The sequence below is a fragment of the Ambystoma mexicanum genome, chromosome 1q (genome assembly GCF_040938575.1).
Source record: "Ambystoma mexicanum isolate Mex_15411 chromosome 1q, UKY_AmexF1_1, whole genome shotgun sequence".
Classification (NCBI taxonomy): Eukaryota; Metazoa; Chordata; class Amphibia; order Caudata; family Ambystomatidae; genus Ambystoma; species Ambystoma mexicanum.
In genome coordinates, this window is record NC_090922.1 from 100,461,832 (window position 1) to 100,483,886 (window position 22,055).

The 22,055-nt window shown below is 44.2% G+C and overlaps 1 long non-coding RNA gene across 2 annotated transcripts in view; it reads right to left on the reverse strand.

Annotated features, from left to right (window-relative positions):
- LOC138525663 (uncharacterized) overlaps positions 1-22,055 on the reverse strand; it is a 446,797-nt gene that overhangs the window by 419,259 nt on the left and 5,483 nt on the right. For both annotated transcript variants that reach the window (XR_011283404.1, XR_011283401.1), the window contains exon 2: positions 12,823-12,900. This is a non-coding gene — a long non-coding RNA (uncharacterized lncRNA). The remainder of the gene's footprint in view (positions 1-12,822; positions 12,901-22,055) is intronic.

The following is a 22,055-nucleotide window of genomic DNA, read 5'->3' on the forward strand; positions in this document are numbered from 1 at the left end:
AATGAAACAGTACAGTCCCCTGGATTGTCCACTCTCTAACCCGCGAGCCCACATCTGATCTCAACGCCAACTCGTGCAGATGTTTCAGAAATGTTGACATTTCTCACAGTATCTTGCTGCCACTTATAAACATCATGAATATAGAGACGTGTTTCAGGTCATTCTGTAGGGGCTGCAATAATAGCCCTTCATTGGCACGCACGGGGCTACCTCAGGGAAGCCTCATTCCGGCACTTGGATTGTGAGTGTTGAAAGGACCGGACAGCCTTCGTTGCCGGGAGTCGGGACGCCCCTCCACCGCGCCCTGAGGACGCAGTCCTCGCCACTGCAGTGTGCGAGCGTCCTGGAAAAGCACCTGCTTCCTTCAAGAGACAAGACCTGGCTGCTGCTTTACAGCGCAAGGTGGGGGCGGGGAAGAGGCGGGGCCTCTGAGGCTGCCTGTCAGGACTGAAGATGGGCGCCTCAGCACACCGCACACGTTCTGTCACTGGCACATTGATCCTGCCAACGCAGCGCAGAGAAGCCCTTAGGGAGCTACGTAGCCCCTTGGCGATTAATGGAGGGGGAGGAGGCCCATTAAGCCAATAAAACTCCACACCAGCTGAGGTCTCAAAGGCTCGTCTCCACAAGGAGAGCCCAGCAGGGAAGGGCGGTGGCAGTTAGCTGGAGGGCATTAACTCGTCAACACTGGCCCCTTCCGAGTCGTGTCCTGCTGGGAGCGCCCAGGCCTCGTGATAAGAAGAACCGGACCAGTGAGACCATTGTTTAAGATCCCTTGAAACGCTGATTGGGGTGATAATGGGAAATGAAACGGCGAAGGGGTCACCTGCAGTGTTCACAGTGCGAGTACAATACCTAGTGCCGACTTCACACTAAGTATCAGGCCCTGCCTTAAGAGGCAGTTAAAATTGCTCATCAATGGGGCGTATCCCAACGGCAGGGGGGCAAGAAAGGGGTGTGGGGGTCACCAGCCAGCTCATTAGGTCACTCTCCCTTGGCCAGCCCAGGCTCAATGGGCTACAGGCACCTCCGCCAGGCCGCCTTTTGTAGAGATCAGCACCCTCTTCCGACCTGGGGGAGAGGGTGCTGATCTCTGCATTTATTTGCTAAAGGATTGCCTGGCATGGGACAGCACCTTGCCTTTTCAGCCTTAATGGTGGCAGTGCCTCTCAGGGGCAGCGTCACCATTAAGGCTGAAAAGGTGAGGCCACTGGAAGCCAAGGCCCTTTTTTCCTAAAGCCTCAGCTGTTAGAAAAAAAGGCCTCTGCTTCCAGCGGTCTCACCTTTTCTTTGATAATGGTGGTGCCGGCCCACAGGCATCTCTTGCTTGAAGGGATGCCTCGCAGGTGCAGCGCTACCATTGTGTATTAAAGGCATTGTTCTCTGAAGCCTGAATCTCTCGCACATGCCATGCTCTGTAGTGTCCGGGACTTCCTGGGAAGATTAGTGAGCCCCATCAGGGCACCGCCTCAGAACGAGATATCGGATCCTGCCGGGGCTCAGCCAGACTAGCCCCGGCCCACTTAAAGCCTCACATTTAACTAAAGTTAATAGCAGTAGGCACAAGTGTGCCCTCCTTCCGTACTCGGTGCTCATCCCCTCCCTTGCAGTAATCAGGGTGCCTGCTGCTCTCTCTGCCAATATAAGTAGAGCCCACCTCGTCTCATCACCTACAATCCATCATTGTGATAACAATGGGTTTCCTGTTGGCCTGGCTATCACCGGGTATGGTGAGGCCCAGGACAAAACATTTGGTGAGGCCCCACCCCTTGTTATTTTTTGCACTGCCCCAGCAACACTGCAAATAGGAGAAACAAAAACTCTCCCTTTATGTGTGAAGAGCATAGGGATGTTGATGAAGCTCTCTGGATGCAGCTGGGCTAAGCTAAAATCTTGCTGCCACTCCATTGCATTTACCATCAAAATGATTTGGAGGGTAAATCTAGAGACTGAACACACTGAAAATCTTGCATCATATCATGGTCGCCCAACATATGTCACATTCCACCAGTATTTAGGGTCATGAACATTAAGGCTAACTTGTACACTCTAGTCAGATTACATCTGTGCATATTGCTGCTAATTTGAGCTGCAGTCTGACATTTCCATCGCAATACCCCGTCAGAAGCCTTCCATGTTTCACGTGTGTTTTGGCTTTTTCTAATGTGCCATATTCACAAAGGTACAACTGGAGAGTAGTGTTTGCCCATACACACATTGTATGTACTTTAATGGGCCTACTGGTCTATCAGGCAGTATCACACATGATAGGTACTGACTCTATTCCTATCTATATGACGAGCTAGCCTCATATACTCTGAAAGTACATAGAGCCATATCTGTAGTGGCGCCCCTATGCGATGCATATACACCAAGCACATTTTTTCTCTTATGTTCTGTAAGGATTTGAATATTTTACTTTACTAAGGATGCACAGTGAACTTTTTGTCAATAAACACACATGATCTACAATATCAATCATATGCAGAACTACCAGTTTTGCTACAGTGCTATCCATATCGCATGGATGATCTTTGGACATTATATTTAATTTTCACATCAATGACAAATCCATCATTCTAATGAGTATGGACCCACTATGCTAAGTCGTGTGACATGCCCCAGTGCTATTTGTGGTATCTATGTGAATAACCTCACTCCACCCCCACACACCCGGGTGATCTCCTGTTTTGCACACACATTAATCTCTCACACGTCTTGGCGCAGACTTCTTATTCAACTGACTTGGCAAAATCAAGTAGTCTACCGGCAACAGGGCTGCTTACTACAAACTGACCTGATGAAAGCCCCCACAATACCAGGGCCCACTTGAGAACCTCTCAAGTGCATCACACAACCAATCACAACCAATCACCAACCCAATATAGCTCCCAGACTTAAGATTTTGCCATTACCACAAAGCAAACTACATATCATTCTTTCACTTTCCACTGATACCAACCTTCCGTTGTCATACATGCAGCCATAGAATATACACCCATATCCCTCCACTCTCTCTCCTTTTGTACTGCCCCTATGAACCTGAACCCGTAGGTCCTTAAAGACGCGGTAACAGTATCTCAGATGGATGGGGATGCAGATCTTACTCATACATTAATAACCCGACCTACTAAGCCCACCCCTAGTGAAAGTCATCTTCTGTGTCATACTAATACACAACGTTGTATTAGCTTCTCAAACTATAGGGCTCTTTACTATGTGGCCCTCTGCAATTGGTTGGCATGCTTGTACCCTTCGGGTATATTCCACAAGCTGGTACCTCAGGTGCTGGAGGGTTGGCTTGGTCATGCCTCCCCACGCAATTAGCACAGCATCCATCATCACTCCTGCGGTCTGCCATTCAATTAGCTTCTTTGAACTCTGCCTTGCAATGGATCACTGTGCCTGACAATAAAAGGGAGTGTGATCATGTCCTTATCTTCTGGTCTTGGTGTAGCTTACCCAAAGTTTTTTTTCATCTGACCATGTGACAGGAGACCATGTTTTGAGCTCCTTCATTGTATTTAATATTTTTAAATGAATACAACCTGGCACTTGCAGTGTGTTTCCATTACACCTCAAACAGGAGTTCATCTCGCTTCTCACGTTCATTCTATCTTCTCAAGTAGATAACCAGTTTCTTGGCTGCTTCAACCCTTGATACTGGTCCAGGCAAGCCTTCTCAAATCTTCCTTCGTGGTCAGCTGTTTTATTCTACTGCGCCACACTTTCAGCCCTTCTATTCACAGGATCCAAGTTTGCTAAAATACGTTGTGGAACATTCAGATTCTATACACACATATATATACTGGGGGCACCGCCTGCAGTCTATTCACTACTTATAGCCAGCCTTATGATTACTTAGTTCCACTTGCGTTACTGCATCTGTACAATTACAAAACAGCTTTGCATTTTCTTTTGTGCTTCTCCCACACGTGCAATATTCATTTTGCTCGTGAAATGTTTCTCAATTCTTTACTGCAACATCAGATTCTACAAGGTCTATTCACCTTCTTCATTGGCATCTCTTCTGGGTGCATCATTTCTGCTTCAGATGATGTCACCAGTCTTCTCTTTCACTCATCTTCACACTTCTTCCGTAATTTCCTTCAGAAGACTGTCATTTATTCACGGATACATCATGTAGGGTTTTCCCAATGGATACCTTGTTTCAAGGACTTTTCGCTGTATAGGTACCATCACTGGCGTTGCGCATGTTGCAATTTCTGGTTGCCAACATATCGGCAAAATGGGGGCGGGACTTCTGGTAGAGGCAATTGGCCCCTCCTCTGCACTCCCCCCTCTGGTTGATTCATCAACCACTCTCCCATCAGACTTCACATCTAGCCATGCTCGTCTGAAAAAGTGCTTCTTCTGAGTTCATATTTTCATTAGCCTTTCTGAGATCCTGATGATTTTACATGTTCATCAATACTCCAGGTCATGAGACTACATTGTCCATTCGGGCTACAATTGATCCATCTTCACACATACTTTTTGTGGTTTCTTGGATACAGGAACTTCGTTTTAATTTCTTCATCTGTCAGCTCTTTAGGTCCAAACCTTGACTCGACATCGATCATGATCTTCATTCCTGTTGCTTTCTTTGCTGTCTTCTTGCACTGTGTGATTATTATTCTGATCACACAGAATCTAAAAATGATCATCACCAACAAGGCTCCAAGGAACTTGAAGATGTTCGCCATCCATTGCGGAACTTGAAGATGTTCGCCATCCATTGCGGAACCCATGAGAAGATTGATGCGAACCAGCTGTCACCTGCAATATCTTCTACTTCATCTTCCATCTTGATGTGCAATTTTGTCAGCATCGTTATGGCCTCTGTCAAGGTCCCATTCGCTTCATTCGCTTCATCGTGAGAAGGTATGAATGTGCAACATGATTCTCCGATTTTGGCACAAACACCTACATCCATAGTTGTAATCATGTCCAGGACATATCTGTTCTGAAGAGTCATCAGTCTTATGGCTCTCAGCTCTTCCTTGATAGCACTAAATCCCTTCATGGTAGTATTGCTTGTCAGCAGGAGCTCCTATCTGGTTATCTGTAACCATCTAGTATTCACCAACGTCTGGATCCCTGGTATGCAGATTGTCGTTAATATCGCTGAAGTCTGGCTGAACAACCTGTGTTCGTACGGAATGTCACTGAAAGCTTCTATCGATTTAGCTGAGAAATAGTTCTCTCTTTTTGTTCAATTGAGGAATCCAACTGCTCTCCTCTTCCTTAGGTGAGCATCTGCTTTTGGAAACTCTCCAATGTTCAGGTCACTCTTTGGAATCACCAATGCTGAAACATGAACGATCACTATAGAACACAGTCCTCCCTAGTCCGTGGGCAGCTTTATATATGCTCTGGATCCACAGGCCCAGTAGTGGTCCATCATCACTACTGTTCCATCCTTCATTCCTGGTACATCAAAGATTCAACCGCACTGCTGATTCTCTCTGACTTTTCTTGTGCCATTGTTTCTGAAGCATAGCTCTGCACTAGCCAGAGGCACAATCAACAACAGGCCTCCTTTGTCGTCAGCCCATGTCAGCAGCTTTGCAAACTTCGCCCAGAGAGGTTTGCATCCCTTCTCCACACAATCTATAACTGGTTTATGATGTCCTGTTACTGCCAAAGCTCTGCATACGACTATGCCTTCTTCCCATCCATCTGGAGAAAGCACTGTTACCCAGATCTGCATATGTCCTCTCTCCTTGCATCTTCGTATTTCTTCAACATTCTTCCCTTGACAATTGAGCTTTTTATTTATTTCCCATCTCTGATTCCTGCTCCCTTCATTCCAGTCTGTTCATATCTTATCACATGATCTCTGGTGTGTGCTCTTTCTCTTGTCTTCAAATCTTGAACATAATCATATTCTTCTGGAGCTGACCATTCAGTCACCCATACCAAGGATGCCGTTCGACCCTGGAACTGACCTCTTGTATGGCAGAGTGCAAGGTGAGTCAAACAATGAGCTGTCTGATGTCTATTTCTATAGCTATGAATATCTTGGCCGTCCCCATAGCATAAGGTAGGTGAGCACAAGCATAGCATCTCTCCTCAGAGGTTCTTTTTCCCACCTCTTTCATGTGCTGATACCATATGTTATTCCCCAAATGTACTGTATTGTCTAGATAATTATTTAACTCATAATAATCTTCCCTTGCACTTCGCTTAGGTCTCTTTCTTGCAAGGAGTGTGCTGAAAAGGACCATTTGGTCAAGGAATCACTCCTCTGATTGTTCGCAGTGTATGCCCAGCGGTAAACATTTGACATACAATGCAATTTACTACATAAAATGCAGCGTGTTCTGACAGGTTCAGTATGAACCAGTCCTCCGCAATAGCTGCTGCGAGACATTCCCTAGTTACATGCGCAGGGTTGTGCAGCTGTTCAAGTACTACCCTTAATAAGGCCACAGGCATCACCGGCTTTCGAGTTCTGTCCTTTCGCCACAATGCTTCAGAAGGGGATAAAGAACACTGCCTCAGTTTCCACAATTCTTGCTCTTCCTGTGGAGCACTGCCTTGAACCTCCACCAACTGCGTTCTAGACAAATAATTAAACCCTTCATTTACAATCATAATTGTGACTACTTTTTCTTTTACACATCAAAACTTGAAGTATCTGGTGAATATGCAACCCTTTTGGCCTCTTCTTCTGCGGCTTCGTTCCCGTGTGAGATAAAATCAGTTCTCTTAGTATATGCTGCGCATTTAACTATTGCAATGGCTATTGGGAGTTGTAGTACCTTAATAAGCTTGTCCAATAATGCTGCCTGTTGCACTGGAGTGCCGTCCGCTCGGCGGTAGCTCCTCCTTTTCCAATGTGCTAGCCCTGCGTGCACAGTTGACGTCACATAGGCCGAGTCACTGTACACCATTACTTCCTGCCCTTTGTGTATCTCGAGCGTGACAATAAGTGCCACCAATTCTGCTGCTTGCGCCGAAAAGTGAGAAAGTAGTCTTGCACTTGCTACCACTTCGAATTCCCCATTAGCTCTCTGCTGTACCACAGCTGAACCTGAATGCCTTTCCCCATCAGTTTGATCAATTTTGGAAGACCCACCAATAAAGAGAACCTCCCCTCCTACCAGAGCATTCTCCTTTACTCTTGGAATATCTTTGTAGAACTCCTCGTAGTCCGAGCTATCATGTATTTGCTCACCCTCTGTCACAGGCTTAAAAACGTGGCAGGGTTCACTATTTTACACGTGACTATCTTAATCGCTGGATTTGATATAACTACCTCATATGCAGAAGCCCTCTGAGATTTTAACGTACCCTTAGGTTTCTCCAAAATGGCAAACAATGCATGCTCAACAAACAACGTCATAGAACACCCCATCACAATGCTGGTAGCCTTCTCAATGGCGAACACAGGTGCTGCTTGTGATTGTTCGCAAGGAAAGTGTACTCTCATAACTGGATCTGGAATCCCGCTGTAATATGCCAGAGGTTTGTACCCTAGAGTGGTCCTCTGTGTAAGCACTGCTGTCATAATTGTCCCATTTGCGTGCAAAAACAAGAAAATCTCCTCAGAATAGTTGGGAATTCCTAAAACTGGAGCTGTACAAATTGCTTTCTTTAATTCTTCAAACCCTCCCTCCATTTCCTCAGTCCATTCTATTTTTTCCTTGTTCACTTGGGCTTTCTTCAGAGCTTGCAAAAGAGGTCTTGTGTATAAACTAAAATCAAATATCCATGTTCTAAAATAGTTGCACAATCCCAAAAACCTCTGCATTTGCTTTATAGTGTGCAGTTTTGCAGTTTTATAAATCTCCTCAGCTCTTTCAGGTGTGACTTTCTTTCCCTCATGTGAGATTAACTGACCTATGTACAACACCTCTTCTTGGCAATATTGCAACTTCTCCTTGTCTACTTTATATCCCTTGTTTGCTAGAATGATCATTAGCTGAATCGAGTCTTGCCTGCACTTATCTTCTGTCGTGCTACAAACTAAAATGTCATCTACGTACTGCAGCACAACATTTTCAATATTGCCTAGGTCCATCTGCAGGACCCTATTAAAGATCGATGGAGAGTCACAGTACCCTTGGGGCAAACACATGCTCTTTAGCATAATCTGACGAAATGTGAATGACGTACAGTCTTGGGAGTCCTTATGCAACGGGATTGAGAAAAATACATTTATTAAGTCAGTCACCTGGAAATATTGTGCCTCTGCTCGGATACTACAAAGTATCGTCACAAGATTTGGAACTAAAGGAAACTCTGCCTCTACAATCTGGTTAATTGGTCTAGTGTCCTGAATTAATCTCCATGACCCACCTTTTGATTTTTTCACAGGGTGCACAGCAGTATTACACAGTGACTCTGACGTCACTAAGATACCCTGTTCCATCATGGCGGATATAGTCTTAAAAATACCCTCATCCACGTCTCGAAACATGGGGTACTGTCTTACTTGAGGTAAAATTGCTCCTGGCTTCAGCTTAATCTTAACTTCAACTAACCCCTTCAGCAGGTCTACGTCAGAGGGGCCTGTAGTCCATAAAGAGGATGGCACTTTTTCAAACTCCTCATAAAAAAAATGGTGGGCGCTGCCGTTCTATCATCATTCGCTGTGGTACCTCTCTTTTCTCTATTCTTATTCAACATGTAATACTCATCTCAAATATTGCTTCATAATTTGACGGATCATCTCTAAACATGTCTTCATCTGTGACGTCAGTCAATCTATACCCTTCCCCAATGGCAATCCTGCCCTAATCATTGATTCCTTCGAGCATGGCCAATTCCCCTCGCACTATCGCACTATATCTGCACCTAACCCCAAGGGAATAATCTGTCCCCCCTCTTCATCCATAGGTACCTGTGGCCTGAACAGGAACTCATCAGGTATTCTCATAATCTTTCCTACTAAGCCAGGCATTCATGTCAACAAAATGCGCACGCCATAAAGGAAAACCTCTGGCTCTAATAGCACTCCTCACAGAGCCATTTACCCCTGCAAACGCCAATATAAAATCACCTACATTTAGATAATGTATCCCTGAGGTGTGACACACTATGCCTTCATCAGTAAAAGAAATTATCATATTTAGCTTCATTATTAAATCTCGACCTGAAAATATTAACCAATGTCTGCCTTGAATACAATAATGTAACAGACATGTCACACTCTTCTATAGAGACTGGTTGGTAATCCATTAGTAAAAGAACAGATATTTTCCCTCTCATATACATGAGCGAGTTGCACCAGTGTCTACTAAAAAAGAAAAAGATGTTCCTCCTATGGTAACATCAACCCTTGGTTCCTCTTGGGGGTTGGGCGTCATTTATTGCCCTGTGTTTGCATTCTGCTGTATCTGCATGAGTGCATGCTGCCACTGCCCTTGCAGCGGATTCAATAGTGTCTGCTGTGGTTGCAATGCCTGATGCATTTGCGGCGATTGCGCTTGATACACTGTCTGATTTTGGACAAACCCACCCCTATTTTGGGAGTTATATGCTGGAGGATAAGCTGTCCCCCCTCGTGAAAATTGCCTGTTCTGTACATACCCTTGGCTCCCACATGTTTGTGCGATGTGCCCTGTCATGCCACATGTCCAACATATAGGAGGAGCTCTTCTGACCAGCCCCCCCTTGATTGAAACCTACTTGCACATTTTGGTTATATTCTCCATATTCTGAAACGTGCCTTGGTTATTTTGAAAACCACCCTGATTATTCTGGAAACCACCTCTTCCTCTGAAACCCATTGCTCTGCCTCTCGGCGTGAACCCATTCTCTCCTTGGTCCATCTGGCGTTAATTATTCACCTGCGATGTACCCACTGCTTGCTGCGTTCCCGACCCTTCTTCATTTGTCAGTACCGCCCCTTCTATGACGTACTTGGCAATTTCTTCTGAACTAACTTGCCTTCAAGTTTCCTAGCATCTTCCTTCTTATTATTTTTCTCTTGTGTCAGGCTGCAGGGATGTGCGATAGTCAACTGTATCTCTGCCCATGGCTTCGCTTCGATTCCCACTAGTTTCCTGAGCTGTCTCTGCACCTGTTCTGGCAATCCCTGACACAGAATGTGGTAAAATACTGGCACTTATTTCCCCCACAGCTCCCTCATTTCCAAAGTCCATCATTCCTGAATACCTTGAATATAAGCAAGCGGATCTTTGTCATCTTGATCGTACATGCCATAACTTCACCCATAACTGACGTATCAGGATACTGTACCCTGAGTGCCCTCCAAACGACTGCTGTACAATTATTAAATGGTGCTCTGTCATGAGCTGTATTCTGTGCCGTGACACTTGAGTAACCTGCTCTCATCCAAATGTCATCAGCCCTTTCCCAAAGAATGGCTGCTAGGAGAACCTTGATGTCCCCTATAGGTAGGGTATTTCGTCCTGTCATATTTTCTAGCTCATAAATACATTTTCCTGCACCCGCCATTAAACTACGAAGTTTGCATCTTAAATCATCCTTATCCATATGTGGCAAAGGAATATACTGTGGTCTGGCCCCTCCTTTCTCCAATAAGGGAAACTGCGTGAACCCAAATCCGCAATCGACTCCCATCGTCTGCCTATCCATAGTAGGGACAATAGTTCCTGATCGCCTCCTCCCTGGCAATGAGCGTAACCTGTTCACATATGGTGATGTCTCCCCCTTCTCACTATGCAATCGCCCTTTAGGGTGCTCTGGATACGCCATGGGGTCTGGCGTCCTATCTTTAGGTTGCTCTAAATCAGACCATCTTGCTTCCTTGTCTTTCTGCAGACATCCCTCGGGACCGCATGCACTTTCTCCCTCCTCCACACCGAAGGTTTCTCTCTCTTCATCTGACACATCTAGTCCCCCAACTCGAATGACTCTTATCTCTTTCACCCCTATTTAAGGTCAGCCTGTCTAAAGACAATGATCTATGCTCAAGACTGAACAGATCCTTCTTCGCCTTGTGATTGGGCAACTATAGATCGATCTCCTTTTCCCCTGCTTCCCGATTCACCTCTTGTTCTCAAATCTTGATAGGCTCTATCAATCCTATCCCCGATACTCCCTATCTGGAACTTCTCATCAATATTACTTTAGATGGCCCTGACGTTGCTCCCTGTGATGGGAGGAACTCCTCTAGATTTATCCTAAGTGGCCTTGTCATTGCTTCCTGCGATGGGAGAAACCTCTCTATTTGACTCCATGATATTACTGGACTCGATTCCATTAACTCCTGATGAATGTGATCAATATCGCGTTCCCTCTGTCTCCTTTTTCACTCCTTCTCTTCATCTAATTCTCTTTGCTTGCTCGCTTCTTGCCTAACTCTTTCCTCTTCTTGTCTTTTCTCTTCCCTTCTTTCCTTTGCCCTACACACATCTTCTTCCCTTCATCTTGGCATTCTTTTATCCAGTAATCTCTGTGCTTCCTCCTCTTCTCTCTTCTTTTCCTGCCTATCTCTTTCTTCAATTGTTCTCTGCCTGTTGTCATACTTCCTTTGTTCCTCTGCCCTTTCTTCCTTCTTTTGCTGCTCCTCTTGATACATCTGTTCTCGCCTCTGTCTATTCTCTCTTATGTTCATCCTCCTTCAGTCATTTCTCTCCTTCCCTGTCTTTTCTATCCTGTTCGTCTTGATCTTCCTTTCGCCTAACTTCCTCGATACTTTTCCCATCGAGCTTGAGCAATATCTGTCCACCCATCCATTCGTTCTGTACGAGCGTTACCTCGTCAGCTTTATCATTTTCTCTTTTCCATTTCTTAATCTTTAGTTCTATGTCTGGGGTCATATTTGGATGTTCGCTTTTCTCCTCTTTGTCTTGTAAGACCTTAAAGATCTCCTCTTTTCCTTTAATCTCCTTTGGACTATCATCACTGCTATAAACAGGTGGTCCATATATCGGGTTACTATATCCCGTTGCTGCTTTTAATTACCTTAACAGATACAATCCTTCATCTTTTGTATTATTGCCATTTACTTCGGGCGAGGTAAGGGGAGTAGAAGGCTCAGCACCTTCCTCCCTACACTGGTTAAGCATCCAGTCCTCAGGAGGCAAACCTTCATGTTCCTCTTGGTACATCTTCCAGATTTCTAAAATAGCTAACCATTTTTCCAATTTATTCCCTGTGTATGCAGCCTGCAAGTATGGGGTCATGTGTTGCAAAACCGCTTTTGACAGCGATCCCCCTTGTGGCTATCGCATGAACATTTTGTCTGCTGTACCCATTCTGCACTATACTGTTTGAGCTTGGGTGCATGTTTTGGCAGTGTCTTGCACATGTGCATCAGTGGAGTAACATTCCGCATTGTGGCAAGTCTCAATTGACTGTCGATACTTACCATTGATTTACACAGAATATGTTTCAGAAAAATAACAAATAAGAGCGTGCACCACCCTAGCCGCTCAAAAGCCTCTACTTCTCAATTATTTCAATCTACCTGTTCAGTCGGCGCTGGCAATGACAAAAAAGATAGATAACTTTTTCCTCTTCCTTAACCTCACAGTTTACTCTTGTCATTCCTAGACACTTCTTTTTAATTCAAAATACACAGACACACTAGTCATCTTTACATATATCTCATCATAATACTCCTTTTCTCTCAGCCCCTAAAATACTCTTATTGGAGTTTGAGTCAGTCCATCTCATAGACCTGTCTATCTGCCGCCTAAGTACCCACTTGGGTTTTGAAATGACTCCTTCTAAAGTTCCTTGAGTTAGGACACTGGGCTCTTTGACGCTCCTCGTCATTTATCTCTGATGCTCCTCGTCAAATATTAACCAACCCCCTCTTCTTTTTCTTTTACCACAATCCCCATTGCCTTACTTTGCCAGTCTCCTCAATCTACTCACCATTAGCTTTTCAACTCCAGATCCTCGGGATCGTCCCCTCCTCCAATCAGCCACAGTCACCTTCGGTCCACTCAGCGCCTGTGGAAATCAGAAGGGATTTCATGAAAGAGGGACCCATTCCCACCTATATCGATTTTCTTGCAAGTATTTTATATCGGCCGCTCTCTTCCAGATAAATGGCACAGGATGAGTGATTTTCCAATAACACTAAAAGCCTACTAACCGACAGTCCTCAACCATCCTCTGCTACTGGGAAACAGTATCTGATATGGATGGGGATGCAGATTTTACTCATACATCAATAATCAGACTGACTCAGGAAGTTGGCAAAAACACACCTGTTTTAATGGAAAAATATCTAAAACAGGGAGTACAACGGGCATCAACGGACGCCACACAGTCATAAGTCTCTCAACGATTTTCATGAAAAAACACATTTATATAGTACAAACACGTCATGAGTGACGTCATACTACGTAGCAAAATAATATAACCTACTAGGGGATGTGGTAGGCTTAAAGAGAACATCTATGTATACTTTCTATGGGGGACTGGACTGTGATTGGGTCTCTAAGGTTAGGTAGAGAGCTAAACCCACCCCTAGTGAAAGTCATCTTCTGTGTCATATTAAAACACGTTTTATTGGCTTCTCAATCTATAGGGCTCTTTACTACATGGCCCTCTACAATTGGTTGGCACACTTGTACACCTCTGGAATATTCCACTCACTAGCAGCACACAAGCTGGTACCCCAGGTGCTGGAGGGTTGGCTTGGTCATGCCTCCCCACCGAATTAGCCCAACAACCATCATCACTCCTGCGGTCTTCCATTCAATTAGCTTCTTTGAACTCGGCCTTCCAAAGGATCACTGTGCCTGAGAATAAAAGGGAGTGCGAGCATGGCTTTATCTTCTGGTCTCGGTGTAGTTTGCCCAAAGTCTATTTTCATCTGACCATGTGACAGTAGACCATGTTTTGAGCTCCTTTGTTGTATTTAGTACCATTAAATGAATAAAACCTGGAACTTTTAGTGTTTTTCCATTACACCTCAAACAGGAGCTCGGCTCGCTTCTCACTTTCATTGTATCTTCTCAAGTAGATAACCAGTTTCTTGGCTGCTTCAACCCTTGACATTGGGCCAGGCAAGCCTTCTCAAATCTTCCTTTGCCATCAGCTGTTTTATTCTACTGCGCCACACTTTCAGCCCTTCTATTCACAGGGTCCAAGTTTGCTAAAATGCGTTGTGGAACATCCAGATTCTATACACACACATATATATATATTGGCAGCACCGCCTGCAGTCTATTCACTACATATAGCCAGCCTTATGATTAATTAGTTCTACTTGCGTTAATGCATCTGTACAATTACAAAACAGCTTTTCATTTTCTTCAGTGCTTCTCCCGCATGTGCACTCTTCATTTTGCTCATGAAATGTTACTCAATTCTTTACTTCGCCATCAGATTCTGTAAGGTCTATTCACCTTCTTCATTGGCATGTCTTCTGGGTGCTTCATTTCTGCTTCAGATGACGTCACCAGTCTTCTCTTTCACTCATCTTCACACTTCTTCCGGAACTTCCTTCAGAAGACTGTCATTTCTTCGCTGATACATCATGTAGGGATTTCTCAATGAATACCTTGTTTCAAGGATTTTTCGTGGTACAGGTACCATCCCCGGTGTTGCGCATGTCGCAATTTCCGGTTGCTAACATATAGGCAAATGGGAGTGGGACTTCCGGTAGAGGCATTTGGCTCCTCCTCTACAAACCTACTTCATATTATGGGTTTCCCTCGTTCCCACCTCATTCCCCCCAACTTGTTTGTTGATGTCCTTCTAGTTTTCATTTTCCAACTCCTTTTTTTTTCTTTCCATAGTTCAAGATCAGATAAGACCCTGGCGGGGTCACAATACACCTAATCTTCCGACAAGGTTTGGGTGTCGTAAGACCACTACAGTGGTGAAGATCGCAGTATAAATGCTCTATAACATAGCATAACATATGGGCTAAGCAGACTGAATCCCCCAGAGCTTCCTATTTAGAGTCCACTTGATTGTTTTATTTTTCTGAGGCCTATTGTTCTTTGCAAAAATACCCCATGCTTTGATGTCACTGTGTACTAGATTTTCCATTATCCAGGTATAATAGTTGGTATTATAGCATATCTTTATGTTTAGCTCCTTATGTCTGACTTCTTCTGCTGTAATAGCAATTAATTAATCAACCTCAGAAGGATTAAGGGCTGATCCAGCCCTGCTAAAAAGTGAACTTGGAAAGTACAGACTGGCACATGTCAGAATTGAGCTTTTACCTCCCTAGGCTATCCAATTGCTACACAATATCCTTTTTAAGCAGCTGGGAAGTTAAAAAGAAGCATTAATTAGGATACTTACTCACTACCCTGTGCCTTCCAGTCCTTTCCAAAACAAAATATAGCACTACTGTTGTCCAATTTACAAGTGGGCATTAACATATTCCTCCTGCTTCTAGGTACTGTAATGATAAGTGCTATATTAATAACAAATGTAATCCCCAAAGTCAAAGCATTGCCAAATTATGTGTATGCACATTTACATTGAAAGAGAAATAGCTGGTAAAATAGATCAGCTAGTTAAGTGTTCGCTGATGGATCTATGCATGATCTGCAAGTCACAGGTTTGAATCCTAGCAAGGTCTACACAACCTTTTATCCTCCTGAGGTGGACAAATGAGTGTTAATCTTGATTGCCAGGTAATTATTTCATATGACTGTTGCAAATAAAGTGCTTTGGTGAAAGCACTATGTAAGTAATTGATTATTATAAACACCTAATCAATAAATCCAAACACAGGCCTCAGAACAATGTCATGGTCTTAAATGAGTGTCACTTTAAGGGACTTCTGTGACTCTTCTTCAAACTTCAACTGCATACATGTCTCCATAAAAAATCATATCCAAGTACTTCTTTGCTTCCTTGAGATATGTGTGAATCTTATTTTATACTGGCATGGCTGAAACTGAATGGGACAGGGTTATGAGTGCATTGGCAGTGAGGTGATGGCTCCTTCACACAGCTTGCTAGAAACAAGAATAGGAATAATACCAATCTATATAATGGCATTTCATTTCCATTTTGAAATAAACTTCCTACAATTTTATTCGAATTTGTGCATCAAAGAGTAATGTGCTTGCCTTTGTTGTTTTCCATATACATATATATATACATATATATATCCAGGAGGATAGCTCAGCGGCAGCGTGCTCAACTTGGAAACAAGACGACACGGAGCAACACAGGTTCGATCCCTGGGTCCACGCTTAGAAACCTCTGGGTATTAAGCGCGTTATAAATAACCTATCATATCATATCATTATATATATATATATATATATATATATATATATATATATATATGTTGCAGAGTTTGGTAATGTTATCAGCAACTGAAAGTGTCCTAAGCCCCCCACCCACCCCCATATAACTCCTGGACACAACATTGTTCTGTCCCCACACCACTCTGGTGTCCATGAACCATATGAGAAATGCTTACAAAATAACTCCCCTGGGCACGCGTCCTCCTGAAAACTGGATAAGGAAGATGGCGGTTGACGCGGTCACAGACAGGAATAAAGCCAGATATCATGCAGTGAGCAGCACATGCAGGTCGTCCAAGCCAGTTGCAGAGAGTCCAGGTGGCATGGATGGGGTCTCTGGGCATAGTAACTCCTTTTGTAGCCAACCTGCGCCCTGCCATGTCGCTGCCGGAGAGAGTGGACATTAACCTGATGGCACAACTAGTTAACACCTACCTTTGAATGTATCCAAGCTAAAGCACAGATACATTCAGTGGTAAGTGTTAATGAATGCACTCTGCAGGCAAGGGAGGTGGGGTGACAATAGGACCACATTCAAACCCCTACAAGAGCAAGACCTGGGATAGTTTGCCCTCCCTAACCCTGCCTGTGAAGGCTCTGCCTGTTGACTGCCCCTGCAGAGAGACCAAAGACTGAATGGGCACAGGGTCTGGGCTTTCTCTTGTGTGGAGACCAATAATAGCTTTCAAAAGAAGCAACATTCTCAAAGACCATCTGACACGGAACAACATCAGTTCGAGACCTATAAAACAAAGCACATTGCCTGAACAATGGGGCTTGTCAGAGATCATTGGCCATTAGCCCTGTGGAAACTGCACGTGTTGCCGCTACCCCACTAAAAGCACCGAAATTGGCACTGGACTGACATCACCATGGAAGCAACCCCAATTCACAAATTGCAACTCATCCATGGTAATATACATCATTTGGTGTCCATGTAGAAAAATCTACATTAGTAAAACGCAAAGGAAAATTTTATTGAGGATGGGTGAACATAGGAGCTGCCTGAAAAATCGGATACCGAATGCGTCAATGGTGGACCTCTGGATTGAAGCAATACACCTACCAGAGGAACTGAAATGGGCAATCCTGTATAAATTAAGGCCAAGTATGAACAGCTATCGAGGTAAATGTTTGCTTCTGAAGAAAGAGCAGCACTTAATTTTTTTCACTAAAAGTGCTCAGAAAGGTCTTAATGAAAAAATAGACTGGATGGTATGACCATATGAAAATTTCGTACTAACATAGAACGGTCATCCGACAGGGTGCTAACAGAAGTCAAAATGATGCTTTCTGGGTGGAACTAAAATCGGATTTCCAACGATTTATCGGTCTGCACATTGAATCATCCTTTGTGTCTGCTCTTTCCCCCCCCCCGCCCCCCCGAGTTGCAGAGAAATGCCACTGGCATTACTATGCACGCAAAACATCTTGTTTTTTTATTGTAGACGCGCTGTAGTTACTATGATAACAAGTACGGGGGAGAGCGGATGGCGAAGTCCATGAAAAGTAAAAGAGGACTGGAGGGATAGGAAGCGAACATAGTAGGTGCGTCCTTTTGCACGCAATTAGAAAAGGGATTCACAACCCCGCAAACATTTAAAACAGCAAATGCAAGACAAGACCACAGGAGTACCTCGCACGGTTGACGATACAAGACGCGCAGCACGGGAGGCAGCATAAAGCGATCAACCTGTAAGGAAATCGATGGTGTAGGATGTTGATGATTCATGCCTATTATCTTGTTGAGTTTATGTGGCTTTTCGTTGCGGTCTTTGTCACTTAGGTGAATTGTGTGAGTAGCGCAATTTAGCACTTTAAAGATGTTTCAATAGCATATGCCCACCGATATGGGGGTGTGGATGCTGATATGAGCCAGTAAAGTCTGATTTCTCTTCCTTTTTTGAATGTTTCGAAGCACCCTGTTGACTTGAAGACACAGGTAATTTGTCTAAGTTCAATTGTATAATTGGGAGCTCAATTGAAATAGCACTGTTAGACGTTTTTGTTTTCAACAGTTAACAATGACGGGAAATAGGAAACATATCCTCACGGATGGTCGGTCTGCTTAAATTGCATGTTGCAGATAACTATTTCCTTGAAGAGGATAGGACCACCATGGCAATGTGAAGTAGCCGTTCGTTGTGCCATTTGTTTGCGTACCTTCTCTTGAGCCCCTTTGACGTGCTCCTTCGAAACAGGATAGCACGGAACCATTTAAACGTTTTTGGTAAGTCTGCCTCCACAGCATAGAAGAGATCAACATTTACAAATCCCTGCACATAACTGTAGGTCAAGGAGTGCCGACTAAGATAGACTGTTCTCTTTTTTTGATCCGTTTAGAACCTCAAAGACGGCACCTTCTGAAGAAGTCCAGGTATCCCTATTAGGGTGCCAGCTGCCCTCCCCCCCCACCGACCCTAACAGTTCTGGTCTAGTTTCCATCGTTCTTTGGAGACACGCATGTCTCAATTGGGAAGCCCTGAATTTTTGAAAATACCACAGCTTAAAGTAGTTACGTGGATCCAGTCCCATGACATTTAAGTTTTAAATGTAGGAACTTGTTTCAAGGTTCCAGGAAGTGAGCAACTCTGTCTAGTTCCCTTTAAGGCGCTTTCGACTATTTTAGCCTTAGAGTCCTGTGTTTCTTTTAACTTTTAAACTGGAGTGGTGTAACTAATATACACACACACTTTCCAAGGAGTCGGTTGGTGCAGTGAGACATAAACTCCATGATATATGGTACTCTCATAACAATGTTTACTCTGTTTTCATTCTGGTCAAGAGAAGATGATACTGTTGGACTAATACTCAAGAATACAAGAGCATCTGCTTTAGTAAAAAAGTTAACTGTAAACTGATATTTGTTTGCTGTACATTCTCGGAACAGTGCATATTGTTCAGACAGACAGCCCCTGGTGAATTTCCTGATACTACCTAGAATAGTGGACAAAGGAAGGAAACATGTTGGGATGTCTGATGTTTTATAAACTGGTATGACTGGAATACAATGAGCATGAATGGTGTGCTTGATGTGAGTTTTACATATTTGATTCTGGTTGCACAGCACTGGACACTTTACTTGTATTAGTGGAAGGCTAACACTTGCACTTTTCCATTAATAAACTGTCTGTCCTGCACTGGTAGTTTCAGCAACTGAACTGTATAAATAAAATTGTTTTAATGCAATGTGGTAATAATAAAATATGTATTTTTGATGATACGGTTATCAGACTGATGGATATGATATGAAATGATATGCATTTATAACGTGCCTATATACAAGTGTTTCAAGTCAGTCATCTGCTTTGACTGACTTGAGAGTAAAATCTCCCCCTAAAACAGGATTTCGCCCACAAGCATTTTGTTGTTTGTTAGTAAAGGTTCATCAACCTGTTAGAGGGATTGCTTGTGGGTTTTTCTTCCCTCACGCCTCCCGCAATTGTTGATTCTTTCGCTTGGGCGGGCCTTCGGAGGAGATCACTGGGTAGGACTTCCTGAGACCCCAAAATGCCACCTTTAAAAGACATAACGTATTTAGGCACCCATGCAAAATACATTTCCCCTGGGCGCTGTATGGAAAAGTGAGTGCCCGTGTCTGCAGAGGAGAAGACATGCAACGCCAGACTGACTGACAGGATACGAACACAGTGCTGTAAGTAACGTGTGCAGGGAGTTGCGGAGGTTTCCCCCCAAGGCTTCCCCCTCCCCTTTTCCATATAACTCAAATGGAATGATATGTTATGTTATGCTAGATTAATGAGCATTTGTATAGCGCCTTTCACCATTGGTATGGTCTCAACGCGCTGTAGGTTGAACGCCCTCAGGGACCTGAGTCCAGGTCAGTGGAGATAGTCAGAGCAGTCAACAGTGGGTGAGTGCACTGTGCATGTGTGCCGCTATCTGTCAACTACAGGGATATATAGCAGACCAAGACGTTCCAAGTAACTTCTGAGAGTCAGTAGGAGCAACGCTTTACTTGTTAATGATTTCACTCAAAAATCTTTCACAGAATATGCCCACCGTATTTGAAAGCTACCCATCTTTAATGTTATCTTGTGCATGCCGCCTCTATGTTCTTTTTCTACACCATGCCCTGTCCCCGTGGCACAAGAGTGCAGGCAGTGGAGAGGGAACTATATAAAAAAAGACAAAATACCAAGTCCCCTCTCATAGGACAGCAACCCAATAATGAAAACACATTATTGCAGAGAAAATACCAAATGCTCTTGATGTGATATCATGGCAGTGGATTACGAATTGTGTAATCTTCTGCCGTGACGTCACACCATGAGGATAGGTCATTCAGAAAGAGAAATAGTTTCTACGGAAGCCAGGCACAACAGAAAAAGTCTATATGCAGGCACATACTTTGGACAATAATTCATTTAAAAGTCACAAGCAGACAGTTACTATTAAATTAGAGGGCCAGTTTTGGGGGGAGAAAATCACTCCATGAAGACAAAACCTGCTTCCCAGTGGCACCAAGGCGGCACACCCTGAGGTGAGTGAATGTGTTCACTGGGGGCAATGCCAACCCTCTATTACAGGTCATGAACGAGGTCCTTACCAGCCCCTACATACCCTCCTCCCTCCATTCCCGGAACGTGGCTATAATGAGTTTCGTCTATACTGCTTTGGATTTGATCAACTGGTCTATCCAAAATATGCGGTTAAAACAGATCTTACCCGAATCTGGAGAAGTTGGTGCCTGCAGGTTGCTCAACTAGCAGTGCTAGTCCCCCTCCTGGCTATGACAATGTTTTACACACCGCAATGCCATTGTGTGTGAAAAATGGCACAAACCAAACCTGCGTACCAAAAATGTTTGCTCGGTGTGCCACTGGCCCTTTAAAGAGAGCATGGCTTCCTCAAACCGAGCCTGATTGTGCCCCTGAAGGAGGGCTATTGCCTTCCTGTCCTGGGTCATACCCCCAAAGTTCCTCCTGGTCTTGTATCCACTTAGAACGTTTGGGTTCTCAAGAGACCCCACATCAGTTAGAACTGTTCCATGGGTCCTGGCTTTTAGCCAGCACCACTTTACCTTCTGCTGCTGATAGTTTTACATGCCCCACTCTAAATTCAGCATCAGAAGAGCCGGGGTGCAAAGAGGTACAATCTAAACATGTTGTACTAAATGCACAACTCACACCTGGCAGGTGGCAACATAAGAGTTCTATCTGGGCTATTCCTCCTTTAGGGAGCTGGGCAACACAGCAAGGTCTCGGGTATTTAACAAGAGTGTGGGAGCCCCTCTACTGACAGCAAACATGGGTCAAATACCCTGTTCTATGGAAGTTCGTCCTCTCTGGAGGGTCTACAGTACCGTTTTAGCTCACTGTACCTTCCACAGAGGAGAAATAACTATTTGCATATCAGTCTGGTCCACCCACATGGGCAGCCAGCACCGAAATGCTAGGCAATTCTTCTCCGAACAAGAGTACCATCAGCAACTCGAGACACGTGTTCTGGCCTTGTTGGGGCGAAGTAAGGTAAAGCTGAGCCTCTCTAAGGCACAGTGAACAAGGTATCAAGTATTGCCCGCGTAGCTCACCTCCTCTCGGATTTAGCACTGAATTTGCACCCCAAGCCCCAAAGAGAGACCCAAGAAAGAGACCCATCAGGCTTTGAAAATTACCAGACAAGCAGTATAGGTTTGCCTAATAAAGTTAGGGTTTTAAGTGGGCTGGGGCAGCAACCTGGCAGTCTGAAAAAGGGTGCTCTTGGGTAGCAATTTCTGCTGTGGGCAGAATCTAACAGTCAAAGATTCCCTGAAGTTGTCCACATGAGTATATATGGTTCATGGTTTGCAGACATTTTAATGTTAGGGTGAGTGTTGTGGCAAATGGTTGACGTGCTCCGAAGGATTGCATGCTT